At 46.0% G+C, this 12,963-nt stretch overlaps 1 protein-coding gene across 4 annotated transcripts in view; it reads left to right on the top strand.

Moving 5' to 3' along the window:
* Positions 1–1,384: 1,384 nt before the first annotated feature.
* PPP2R3A (protein phosphatase 2 regulatory subunit B''alpha) overlaps positions 1,385–12,963 on the top strand; it is a 55,832-nt gene continuing 44,253 nt past the window's right edge. The window contains exons 1-2 of one of the 4 annotated variants that reach the window (XM_079314958.1): positions 4,145–4,243; positions 5,722–5,823. The gene's annotated coding sequence lies outside the window, so the exon portion shown is untranslated. Of the gene's footprint in view, positions 1,697–2,104; positions 2,239–4,119; positions 4,244–5,721; positions 5,824–12,963 lie in introns of those variants that run through there. The other 3 variants (XM_079314960.1, XM_079314959.1, XM_079314957.1) reach the window with 3 other exon arrangements.

Below are 12,963 nucleotides of genomic sequence, written 5' to 3'. Positions count from 1 at the left end.
TCACTGTCCCTGAGGTGTTCTGGAGCGAGCAGGAAGCGGAGCTGGGGAAGGGACACCAGTCTGACAGGAGCGGCTGAGGGACCTGGGGCGGGCTCAGCCTGGAGAAAAGGAGGTTCAGGGGGGCCCTTCTTGGTCTTCACAACTCCGTATTGACAGGAGGGGGAGGTCGGGCTCTGCTCCCAGGGAACAGGGACAGGACAGGAGGACATGGCCTCAAGCTGCACCAAGAAAGGTTTAGGTTGGGCATCAGGAGGAACTCCTTCATGTAAACGGTGATTAGGCACTAGAAAATGAGTTCCCCAGGGAGGTGGTGAAGTCCCCACCCTGGAGGTGTTTACGGAAAGACTGCACGTGACGGTCAGTGCCCTGGTGTGGTTGTCCAGGCGGGGATCGGCCACAGGGTGAGCTCCATGATCTCAGAGTCTTTTCCAGCCTTAGTAAATGACTCTGTGATTCGGTAGCTGGCCAGTGGGACCTTTCCTCTGGGCAGTAACACTGGCACAGCGATGAGCACCACGGTCTGTAACTGGTCAGGAAGGCTCGTCACACCCAGAGTGTAACCACACTGCGGGGCAGGAGCCCCTGCAGGGGTACTGGGACTGCACGAGGGACCTGCACAAGGAGGGCTGCACGAGGAGCGCTGTTCGGCTCCCCCGGCACCACAGCACCCGCCGGGCGCTGCCCGCACCTCCTCGGCCAGGCCTGTGGGGAGCAGCAGAAGCTCTACTGGTCTCTCACTGCGTGGCTCACAGACCACAAAGTGGTGGTGGAGTAGCGCGAGCAGTGCCTGTGCACACTTCCACCTGGCGTTTGAGCTGATAAAACACGGAGTCGGGACCACTTCAGCCTCAGGCAGGCGTGTTTTCAGCGTAGCCAAGCACTGGCTTCTGTAACTTTGTGGCACAGGGACAGACAGAGTGAGTGACATCACCATGGCAAGCGCCTAAGTATGAGGCGGGGTGAGCTCCCCTTTTCCTTGCGGACCGACGGGCTCCTCTCTGGAGAGCACTGATTTCCTGCTTTGGAAGGACAGTAGATTGGATTGCAGACTGGCCTTGTACTGTCACGTAGTAAGACTGCTCCAGAGTTTTTCCACTTCAAGATTGGTTTGGAGGTTTTTTTAGTCTTGGGGTTGAACAAAATTGCAAGGACATAGTTAAGCATTAATTGGTACTGCTTCCCCTGTAATCATGGAACCAAGGAGACATTCCTGTTCGCCCATGGTAGCAAGCATTACATAATGGCCTCTCTTTTGATACTAAGAAAATATGAGTGTTGTCTCCTACATTTCATAATTTCACAGTGTTGCATTACTCTGTGTATTTTGGGGTTCGTCCAAGTCCAGCTGAAGTGAAGGGGAAAATTCCTTTGGCTTCCAAACCCCACAAGTCTCCAAGGGGAAAGCACACACGGTAGTGCTTTGGGTGCACTTGGCTCTTTCTCTAACTTTGTTTAGACCTACCTGGAGTAGTGCAAGAACTCATAAGTCACTTTCCTCTCCTGGGAAAGCTTTCCAACTCTCTGGGGAAGAACAGCAACCTTTTGCATTTTCCATCTCTCAGACTTCCTGAAAGAAGGTGGTGAGAGATAGAAAAGGTCCATGAATCTCTGGAAGGTACCACCTTGCCCAGGGTGCACCATCTCAACGGGCTTCCTGATACACCTGCCCACCCAAATTTATCTCCAGCCAGGCAAGGTAAGCTGATACTTTAATTGTGTTTCCTGGGTTGGGTTCATTTCTTATACTCCATGTGCCACTTATCCCAAGTGAACTCGTGCACAACAGAGTCTATAAAGCTGGCTTCTTTTATGTCAGAGTATTTTAATATTTGTACATTACTCATGATGCATCTCCATATCTGTAATTAAATTCAGTGTTCACTGATCAAAACTGCTCTGACCTTTCCAGAGCACAAAGGGAATCAGCCATGCTGCTGTTTACCGGGTAAGTGGCAGCAAGTTAATGCTTAACTATGTTATTGTAATTTTGTTCAGTCCTTCAAGACTGTTTGAAAACCCATGTGACTGAGGCACAGCTCTCTTCCAGTGTATGATTGACCTATGTTTGGCCTTGGATTGGGTTTTGCAGTCAGAGTCTCTTGCCCCAGTTGTCTGTGCATGTGTCTCATGCCTAAATGTCCAGTCCTGCATCAAAGGACTGCATGCACATCCTGTCCTGCATGAATGGCCAGGGAACTGTGAGGCCAAGTAGGGAAAAGTCTCAACAAGCAAGCTCAGGTCAGTAGATTGCTTGGGTAGGAGATATTTTCTCTTTCAGATGTTGCCTGCCTGCTCTGACCAAAAAGCAATGTTTTTTTTCCTGAGCTGACTATGGTAGGTTAGTACCATGAAAGTAGTTTTTGTCTGCAGAGGAATGAAGAATAAAAGGCATCTGAAGGGGCTGTGGATGACAGAGGTGCTTCCCCCCATCTCTGAGAAGGAAGTGAGAAGAGCTTTTGAAGACTTTTCTGTCAGGTGCTTCCTAGTGCTTTTAGAGTACACTAACAGGTTTCTAGCATGATTTACACATTACTAAAATGAAGGAGAACAGCAAAAGGAAGGCACCTGTATTTGACTTTTGGGGAGGGATAGCATGGCTGAGAAGTGAGGTACAAGGAGAAGTGCTGGGAGACAGTGTTTGTGAAGGAGAGGGAGGTACACTGGAGTACAAAAGACAAATCTGATATGTTCCAGCTGAGATTTTGAGCTGCCTCTGTAAGCTGTGAGGGCATGTGAGGTGGCAGGATGGCATGCGTGTGCAACTGAAGGGAGGAGCTGCTGCTACCAGACAAGACTAAAGCTCCCTTAGGAAAAGACCCCACAAGGCTGGCCTGAATATCACATGGCTTACCTGCAGCTGTGTCCAGGTGTCTTTGGGCATCTCCTCCCCTAGATCATGCCTGATGATTGCAACATGATCTGCAGTGCAGCAAACAGCTGCCAACTCAGGGCCTGTTCCAGGCTGAGGCGCTGCAGCTGCCTCCCTGTTCCAGCTGCACCAACAGGGCTCTATCCCTCTTAATTTGTACCTTTTGCCAGAGGACGCTGCTTTGCCCGAGGGCACTACTGATGGTCTCCAGCCAGTGAGGGCTGGAAGCTGTCTGGAGGAAGAGATGAAGCAACCCTCAGTAAATTTCCAGACAACAACAGGTTGGCTGGGAGTGTTGATCTGCTCAAGGGCAGGAAGGCTCTGCAGAGAGACCTGGACAGACTCGATCAAAGGACAACAGCATGAGGTTCAGTAAGGTCAAATGCTACATCCCACACTTGGGTCACAGCAACCTCCTGCCGCTCCAGCCTCGGGCAGGGGTGGGCTTGAGAGCTCCTCGGCAGGAAGGGACTCTCAGATGCTGGTCAACAGCAGCTGGATATGAGCCAGCAGCATGGACAAGAAGGCCAGTGGCATCCTGGCCTGTATCAAGAGCATTTGTAGCCAATAGGACCAAGGAAGTAATTCCTCCCCTGTAAGCAGCATTGGTCAGGCTGCACTGCGTTCAGTTCTGAGCCCTTCACCTCTAAAAGGACATTGAGGGGCTGTAGCATATCCAGAGAAGGGCAACAATGCTCAGGACGGGGCTAGAAAATATGCCCCATGAGGAAGAGCTGAGGGAGCTGGATTTGTTTAGCTTTGAGAAGGCTCAGGGGGAAGGCTCCATCGCTCTGCACAACTGCCTGACAGGAGGCTGTAGTGAGGTGGGGCCGCTCTCTGCCGTGCCTGTAGTGAGACGACAGGAGGAAATGGCCCTAAGGCAAGACAGACGGGATTCAGATTAGCTATTAAAAAAATACTTTCACTGTTTGAGAGGCCAGGCATTGGAATAGATGATGGAGTCGTGGTTCGTGGAGGTGCAGAAGAGGCGTCTGGATGTGGCGCTGGCTGATGTTGTTTAGGGATTACAGTGGCAGTGTAGGCTGCACGGTCGGACTGGACGATCTTGGAGGTCTCTTCCAGCCTTGACGTTTGTGTGATTCTGTAAGGCCGTCGGTGGGCTCCTGAGGGAAAAACAAAACCCGCTGTCCGCGCTGGCGGGAGAGCCGCAGGCGGGGTGGAGGCGCGGAGCGGCCGTGAGGCGGCCCGGGGGCTCCGTGAGGCGGGGCCCGCCTCCGCCCCCCGCCCCGCAGGCGGCCCGCGGCGCTGGGCGGGCCCGGCCGTGCGGAAGGGGCGGCCGGGGCGGGCGGCGGAGCGCGCCCGGCGGCGGGAGCGGCGCTGGGCATGGGACGGGACGGGGCGCTGCCCCGGCGGGTACGTGCGGGCGGTGCGGCCCGGGGCCGGGCTCGCCGTGTCTGGGCAGTGGGTCTGTCCCGCGGGGCTCGGCGGCGGGGCCCGGGGCGGTGTCTGTGCATGAGGAGCCGGCGCGGGGGTCCCGGGGCGGGCGCTGACGCGGTCCTGGAGGGTCTGGCGGGGTGCGCTGAGGGCGGTGGGGACGGGCGATGCCCGCCCCGCAGGCGTTGAAGCCCTGGAGCTCCGTGGTGCTGGGGCCGGGGCTGTGAGCTGTCCCCGGAGAGTTGTCTCCAGGGGCTCAGGCGTAGCAGGTTCTGAGCACAGCGTGTTCCCCGCCAGGGCTGGCCGGAGGTATAGACTGTTGGCAGCTGAGGTTAACTCCGGTGACGGGTCCTCAGGCTGTTCTTTTTCTGTGACCGCTTGCCCCAGTACCCTGGGCAGCTAGCTGGACCTTCCATTATCTTCACTGCAGCTGTGAATGAATACGTGGTCGTGAAAGCAGGATTTAATTTTTTTACCCGATGTATTTCTTCATGAGCAAGAAATGGAACAGTTTTGGCTACAAGACTCCTTGGTTCGCGGGCAGATGAATTCGCGATTCGGTTGAGCATAAACTTGTAAAACTGAGTTTGAATAACGAGTGGAATGATTTATGAAGGAGGTGTTCCTGCCGGAGTAATTCTCTCTGCAGGTCATCAGACTGCGTTGGTCTCAAGTAATGTAAATATTTTTAAGCCTGGGACTAATTATATTACCTCTGTTTTTCCTGCTGAAGAAGGAAACCCTGGGAGGTGTGCTGCTCTATGCTCCCATCTTTCAGAAATGCAGGCTAGGGAAGGATTCCAAAGGCAGGTAGTCCCCCATGCTGTTTGCTGTTGAAGTGCTGCCTGCAAGGCAGGACACATTTTTCTTGGTGGTGGTCTCATGGCTTTAGCTCACATGATGTGATGCCTGATTCAGGAAATAACTCTTCCAAAAATTTACTTAAATATTTCTTTAAGTCACCTTCTCTCTTGATTATTTCTTATCAATCTCTCAAACTTGGCAGGTCTGCTCTCTCGGGTTGTGTAGGGGGAGGTTATTTTAGTGAGAACTTTGAGGAGATTGTCAGTACTGTTAGACTTTGTTATGTAAAATTATGTGTTTAATGTCTGCTGGATTCTGAGAAACTGAAGCATTAGACAGTGGTGGATTGTTTCAGTTTTTTCTTAGTATTTAAGTGTCTGGAAAGAGTAACACTGTGTATCAGTTGCAACTGATTTATATTTGCCTGAAAATGAAAGAGAAAAGTCGAAGTTCCCTGGTGGCATATGGCCAGTTTCCATTACCTAGATCTTTGGAACCACTGTCGTGTTATATTATTTTGTACTTGTAATTTGCACAGAGGTGCAATGTTAAAGGTAGCTGTGGGCAAAGTTCCTCAGATTACAGGTGACTGATGTGTGACTGCCAAACACTGCAGAGATTTTCTGGTAAAGCATCTATTTCATTTCCTTCAGCTGCAACCTGTGGAGCAGGTGATGAATAACGTGGCTCTGGCAATTCAGAAAGCTCTGTGGTGGAGCCCTGCGGTCTGACGCTCATTGCTGGTAGCCCTGGAGGTATAAATATGATCCTGCATGGTGGAATTTGTTTTCCCTTTTTTTCTTTTGATGGGTGGGGTGAGTGTTGGCTGGTGGTTTTTTGTTTTTAGTAAGGACCGTTCTCTATAGAGAACTTCTCTGGCCTTGAATTACACAGAAAACCTGACTTGAAGTGACTCTGAACTTGGCATGTCCTGGTGCAGGACAGAGGTTGCTTTGCCTTCGTTGTGCAAATGTTTTCCAATACTGATTTGACTTAAATCACTGCATGTCTTCACTGTCAACTAGGCTTTCTTCTGTTACATTGAACTTTTCTGAAGATTCAATTAGAGCTTAGATTCTGTGCTCCAATTCTGTCAGAAACGGGACAGCAAAGTAGAACTGTGGGAAGAGGGGAATTTTCTCATCCATAATTGATCTAGTTGAGTGCTGTCATAAAGAACTGTTTTCCTGTGTGTTATGGGACAAGATTCTTCCAGCAGAATTCACAGTTTTATTTCCTCTGCTGCTTATGTCCCTGGGTCTGGTTTGTGGAATTTCTGAGCTAGGACTGCCAGGGCAGTTGTGACTAAGCAGGTGCTTTGTTTTGACTATATGAAACACTCCCTAATGTCACATACTTTGGAAAATCAGGGCTTGTGCACCAGAAATGGATGTATTCTCCTTGCAGGGTAAAATGAGGATAATACTGGAAAATATTATCAATGTTAGTAATTAACAATGTTAACAATTAATCAGTGTTTGATTAGCATGCAAATACTATGCTGATGGAGAAATTAATAATACTGACTGCAGAATAGTGTATGGGCAGGAAGCAGGAGGCAATACCTGAGGTCATATATGATAAACACATGCTATTAAAAATTACTTCATTTTAATGAATATGCAGCTCCATGAATGTGAACATGGCTATCCACTTAAAGCAAGGGAATCTTTGCATTTTTTCTAAGTGTTTTGCTCTTCTTTTTAATCTGCTTCTATTTAAATACACAAGGAAAAGAGAGAATGAAAGTTCTCTTTGGTTTGTTGTTTTGTAAATCTCCCTGGGTTAATAAAGACACAGGAGAAATTATTTCCTCACTCTTATTGGGATGTCAGGCTAAAACCTTTAGTTTTCCTTGGGGGACAGAGGATGGGAGACAGAAAAGTTATGCTCCCTTAAATTGTGCATTGCTTTGAGCACACTGTTCTGTGCCTCTGGGGTGGCTTGTTGAAGGCACAGAAATCTGTAGCAGTGCCAGATTTGTCAAATGCCAGGACATGCTGCACCTTTTGGTGTAATTTTTTGCATTTCGACAGCTGCTGCTGTTCCCAGAGCAAGATGGAGGTTGGCAGGAATGGGCTTGTGGAAGGTATGGCTGGTGGGAATGACAGCTCTTGGCTCCTGGGACTGTGCCTCAGAGGAGAGGGGGGGAATGCCCACAGAGTCAGAGCTTTTCTATGTCACTGTGCTTGTTGCTGACCCATGGAATAGCTGTAGTACTCCAGCTGGGGCCAGATATGGGCTGGGAACTGAGGCTGCCCTGGAGAAATGGGCTGTCACCTTAGACAAAGAGAATTTTACCCCAGATTTTGAATGCCTGAGGCTTTAAGTGACTTGGGTGTGATACATGTAGGACTTGAAGAAGTTAGGTATGTCAGCAATGAGAAATTCATTGGCTCTGAATAGATGGGCAATACATGGAAACATTTTTTTTGTTTTAGTTGTTAATAAATTAAAAGTGTATTTATTCTGCAGACCACTAGCAGATGGCTACTTTGCTACAGAAGTTTAGCTTCCAAGTAAGTTTCCGAAAATGGTTTCAGAGAATCTGTAAATTGTAGTCTCAGTGTCAGCAAAAGTTAATGACCAAGGGAATGTTGTCTTGGACACAAATCTTCCTTTGTTATTTTAACACTTAAATAAAATCACTTTAATTTGTGTAAAGTGAATGGATACTCTTAATACTGAATTAACATTCCAGGGACAATAAATTTATCTTGCTAATATGAAATTATCTCTTTCCATATATGGTTATAAGCAGCCAGGAGACACATTACTTAATCAAGCAGACTTTCTGACCTCTGCCCTGAGCCTTGCTAATTATGTGCTTTTGAAGCTTGTTCACCTCCAGTGTTTTACTGGTTGGTCACCTTATTTTCTGTCAGTATGTCAGAGCTCAGGCATTAATTCTTCCTTTTCTTGTGCCTTGCTAAACTTGAGGGTGTTTGTGAATGCATTTGGGTCCTGCTAAGTGAGGAAGATTGGTGGTTCTACACAGACATGGGGCTGGAACAATAATTAGTTGGCAAAGTATTTATGTGTAACGGGTTGGCGTTATGTGGAAAAATCGCGTGAGCTTTTGCTCTCTTGCTGTCTCATCTAACTGGAAACCAGTCTCGTGGGGCACAAATTCCTGTCTGGTCAGTTTTAGTTCCAAGACTGCAAACGGAAAGTTGAAGAAAGGTATTTTAGAAAAGCTGAAAAGGGTGACATCTTTCCTGGTACTGTTAACTCTTCTCCTTCCCAGCTGACAGCCCCAGTGACAAGCTTTGCATGGCCCGTGCCCTGGTGCTCCCAAGCAGTTTCTGGTCTGCCTGTGTTCAGGGACTCTGTGCTGGTGTTTGTGAAGGGGATAGAGCCACTGGAGTATTAGATAACCCTGTCACTTAACCTGGAGCAGTTACACTGAATAATACTGCATTCACTAACTGCAAGTCAGTATTTTAAAACAATGGATTGTGGTCTACTGCCAGGTTTATTTTTTAAAATTGGTGCAGATTATTATTATTGATATTAGCCCAGATCTTTTTGAGTGGTGGGCTTCCCTTATGTTGCTGCTGTAAACGTGGAGAGGCTGTATTTAAGTCGGAGGATAATTTTTCTTTAGGGTAATCCTTCCAAAACAGATGTCAGTGTAAAAACTGAGTTCTCTGAAAGCAGAGTGACTGCAGAGCAGTGTTAGTGGTCCTGCCATGGACAGTGAGGCTCAAGGTCATGTCTGCTTGGAAGCCTTCATAAGTGTTCCCATTGCAGTGACCTCCATGGGTCACTGCAGGAATGCTGAAGTCCAGCTACAGTTGGTTAAGTTCGATGGTCTGGAGCTCTTGGACAAGAAGGCATGAGAGACAAACAACCAAATATTCTGCTGTGTCTGGGTTTTCAGAGAGAGATTAACAAAGGACTTTGTAAATGCTCCTTAAAGGAAATGAACTGCCATGGAGCAGCAGTGTAGCTTTCTCAGTAATTAATACCTGGTTAAAGCATAGGAAGGACTGTCAGCTTTTCTAGGGAAGAGTGATCACTCTTCACTCCCGGGGGAATCCGTGTTAAGGCCTGTTGAACCGAGTTATAAGTGGCCTGGAAGAGAGGCTGAGTAATGAAGTGACAGTATATGCTGAAAATCACAGAATTAGCGTAGCAGAAACAAAAGCTGGCTGGAGTTGCAGAAGGTTCTCACAGTACTTGGTTGTAGGTACTTGATACCAACAGATGTAGACTAATGTGCACAAGGGATAAACAACTCCCTGTGCCTGTGTAGTGATGAGCTCATGAGAATCTGTGCCATTCAAGAAAGAGATCTTTTAAGTAATGCAGATAAGGCTCTGTGAAACTTGCTCAGCAGCAGTCCAAAACAACAAAAAAAGGCAAATAGAAAATGACATGTCTAGGAAAAGAAGAGGGAGAAAATCAGAATGCCATAGTGTAAATCCATGGTGTTTTTGTGTAATAAATAACATACCCTCCCAAAGTTAGGGGCAGACATTCTCCCCTCTCCAAAGAACTGTAGTTAATATTACAGAAAAACACATGACTGAAGAGCTTTTGTGAAAAGAGTAACCAAATAAACTGGAATTTAGCCTGGAAAATACATGTTTGGAAGTAGGAAGGATAAGAGGAAGGATTATGACAGAAATCTGCAGCCATGGGAATATCCCTGTTTATTTTGCTACCCAGCATAGCAATAATTAAAGGGTGTCAAATGGCGCCCATGGTAAAAGGTGGTGACTTTTGACAGAGGAGGTATAAAAACATGGCCCCTTGGCTCCTCAGAACCTTTCTGGGTCTGTGGCATCCTTTGATGAGACATTTCCCAGGTTTGCTATGTGCATGGGCTTGTTTTACCCTGCTTCTTGTGGCACTGCCTACCTAGTTCTGTGCTGAGGAGCAGGTGAGCAGTCAGACCCTATCTGCCCTTTCCATGCTATTCATGACTTTGGAGATTATTATATTCCTCTGAAATAACCTCTCTTCTGACCTGAAGTGTCTGGTCCTGCTCTGTCATTCCTCACAGAAGAGCTGTTCAAGACCTCTGGATCATTATTGCTGCTCATCTCTGAAACCTTTTTCTGAGGCTACATGAAGATATTGGTCTCTAAAAGTGAACACTTTCCTCTGGAATAGAGTGTTCACTCACTAGATCTCTGAATGTTTTACAAAGGACAATAGTATCTTTATTTCCTCTTGGAAGACAAGTAGGAAGAAGGACAGAGTGAGTTAACCCAGGTGGTTATGAGAGCAGACACTTGAGAATGCATTATCTGAAAGCAGTGAGGCTGGAAAGGGGAAAACACTATATAGGATTTTTAAAAGGCAGCTCAAAAATTAATTTCTGTTTGTGATTCTCATCTTTCCTGAATACTCTGCCCAATTTATGTTCCTGTGTCTTAAAGTGTGTAATTGAACAAGAAAAGCTTATGAGAGAGGCAGTGGGAATGCTTAGAGGTGCAAAGTGGCTTGTGCACTAGGAGAACTGAGTAAGCTAAGAGAAGGGAAAGAGAAGGCAGAGGGATGATATGGAGTTCTGTAAATTTGGGAATGCTGTGGGCAGTTTGTGTCCAGGACAAGACACAAACTCAGGACAGATCTTGATATACTGAAGCTGGAGTGACAGGATTGGAAGGGGTCGTGGATGGTAGAATATCTCATCAAAAGATGCTCAGGATGCAAAAAAATTCTGTTGAATCCAGGGTTGCTCAAGCACATAGAATAGAAATCCTCCAAAGGTTGGTAAGTACGCACAGACCACATCCAGCTTCACAGTTCCCATGAACTGGGAACAGCTGGAGTCCAGGAGAATACCCCCAGGAATACCATATGTCTTTCTAATGCTGCTCCTTATCATTGGCATTTAACCACTGTTGGAGAGAGAAATGGTTTTTCCTATGTAATCCTGAAGGATGGGATTCATCTAATGTAACTCATCACGTCAAAACTAGATTATTAAACTCAGGGGGGTGATCTTTCTTTTTGAGGTGTCTCCCTGTTTGCATTGCCTATAGACAGCACCAAACACTTCATGGCTGTGTAGGTGAGATGAATCCCACCTCTGCCATGTTTTTATTAGAACAATAGCAAGTTACAGACAGAACTCAAAGATTTATAACAATGACTCTGAAGACATCTCAGATTCTCTGGCACTCTTGGAAAACACTAAGTGGTGATTTGATTATACTGTATTAGTACTTGTAGGTGAGGAAACTTGTCTTCCTGAAAGCTCTTCTAATTTAGCATAAGAAAGTGGGATAGCTGTTTGTGGAACCTGATGTTGAACATACTTCAATGGGAAATGATGGTCCTTTTTCTAGAATGTGTGTAATTAAATATTGAAGCACTTGAGAATATGAGGAAGTGTCCTCTAGTTCAGATAGAAGTACTTTCTTTGAGTAGGTCAGATCCTCTAACCATGGCAAGTTGGGATTTGTAGCCATCACAGTTTGCTGCAATTTATAAAACATTAAATAGCTCAGAGCTAAAACCTTTTAGAAATAAAGACTCTAAAGATTCTGGTTGCTGTGCCAGTGTCAGTGGTACAAGCCCCTGTAATCCTCAGACTGTATGGGTGCAGTTGTGAGTGGTTTCTTCTACTGTCCCTGAAACGTGTGCACGTGCATCAAAATTGTCACTCCTGAGGACTGAAAGGCTGCACTTCCCACCTAAGTCCTACATACAAAATAGTTCTGTTGCCATTAAGCACATCAAAATATTTTAAGCTGTAAATATATAAGAAATACAGGACAAATTAAATTCCAAATTTCTTCAGTATAGAGAAAAAAGCTGCTGTTTTTAGTCTCTGGTTCCTTTTTGAGAAGTAATAAGTTGTGCAAATGATGACGAATTGTGAATCAGTTCCTTTGTGATGGGATCCAAAATAATTTAACAAGTGTCCGATTGTAGAATTTCCACTTAATTCAGCTGAACTGGATTTGTTGCAAAAATTTCTTTGAAAAAAAATTACTTTGTTGTTTGCCTGCTTTTTTTATTCTATAATCCATATAGCTTGCTTCAAAATCTGCTTTGCTCAGTAAATTCTAAACAAAAACTAATAATTTCTAAATAAGAAGATTCAGTTAAATGCTGATTTTTGGTACCACAAGCCCTTCTAAGGGGGTAAGACCTGACACCTGATTACACAGGCATGGTGATACACCTGAAGCTGTACTGGTACTCTACAAATGAGAAACCTGTTGTTCTGTTTTCTTTTGCAAGAGTACCAAACTGGAGGTACTCTTCTACCTCACCTTCCACTAGAAACAAGCAGTTCTACAGTGGTGTTCAGGCCATGTCCTGGTGCAGGAGGGCTGGCTTACTCAATACTGTGTTATGGTGGTATCTAGCTCCTGTTGCTAGTGCTGCAGGTAAGAGTTCAAGAAGACTTTTGGTGAGTTAGAGACTTTCAGAGGTACTGGAGCCCTGTCCTGTAGCTTTCCAGACTTCAGTTTGCAAGTGCTGGCTGACAGTCCCAATCTGAACAGATTGTCATTGTTCAATTATTTAACTTCTGCAGAATCTTTGCATGAATAGAATTTCTTGCGTGTCATGTGGAATAACCTTTTATATAATTAGTATCTGCAATAATTTTTTCCTTTGGAAAGTAATTCATGTCATCTTGCAGAGATAGGACAGACATAAAGCATTATTCTGCAGTCACACAAGAAGCACTATTCATTCACAGTTTGTGTTGTGAAGCCAGTCCTGTATCCCCGGGGCTGGGTTGGTTTCATGGCAGTAGGCCTAATTACAGAATCTTTTTGCAGTATTTCTGAACTGGGGGCTGCTCTAGAGTCAAACTGGAATGAAGTTGCAGCCTGGAAAGAAAGTAGGGAAGTTTCTTAATCCATTTGGTCTTTTCATTCTACTCATAAATAGTAGGTTTTAGTCACCCACCAAGAGTCACA

The sequence above is a fragment of the Erithacus rubecula genome (assembly GCF_903797595.1).
Source record: "Erithacus rubecula genome assembly, chromosome: 11".
NCBI classification, from domain to species: Eukaryota; Metazoa; Chordata; class Aves; order Passeriformes; family Muscicapidae; genus Erithacus; species Erithacus rubecula.
The sequence above is the reverse complement of the archived record's forward strand: the minus strand, read 5'-3'. Positions and strand labels throughout refer to the sequence as shown.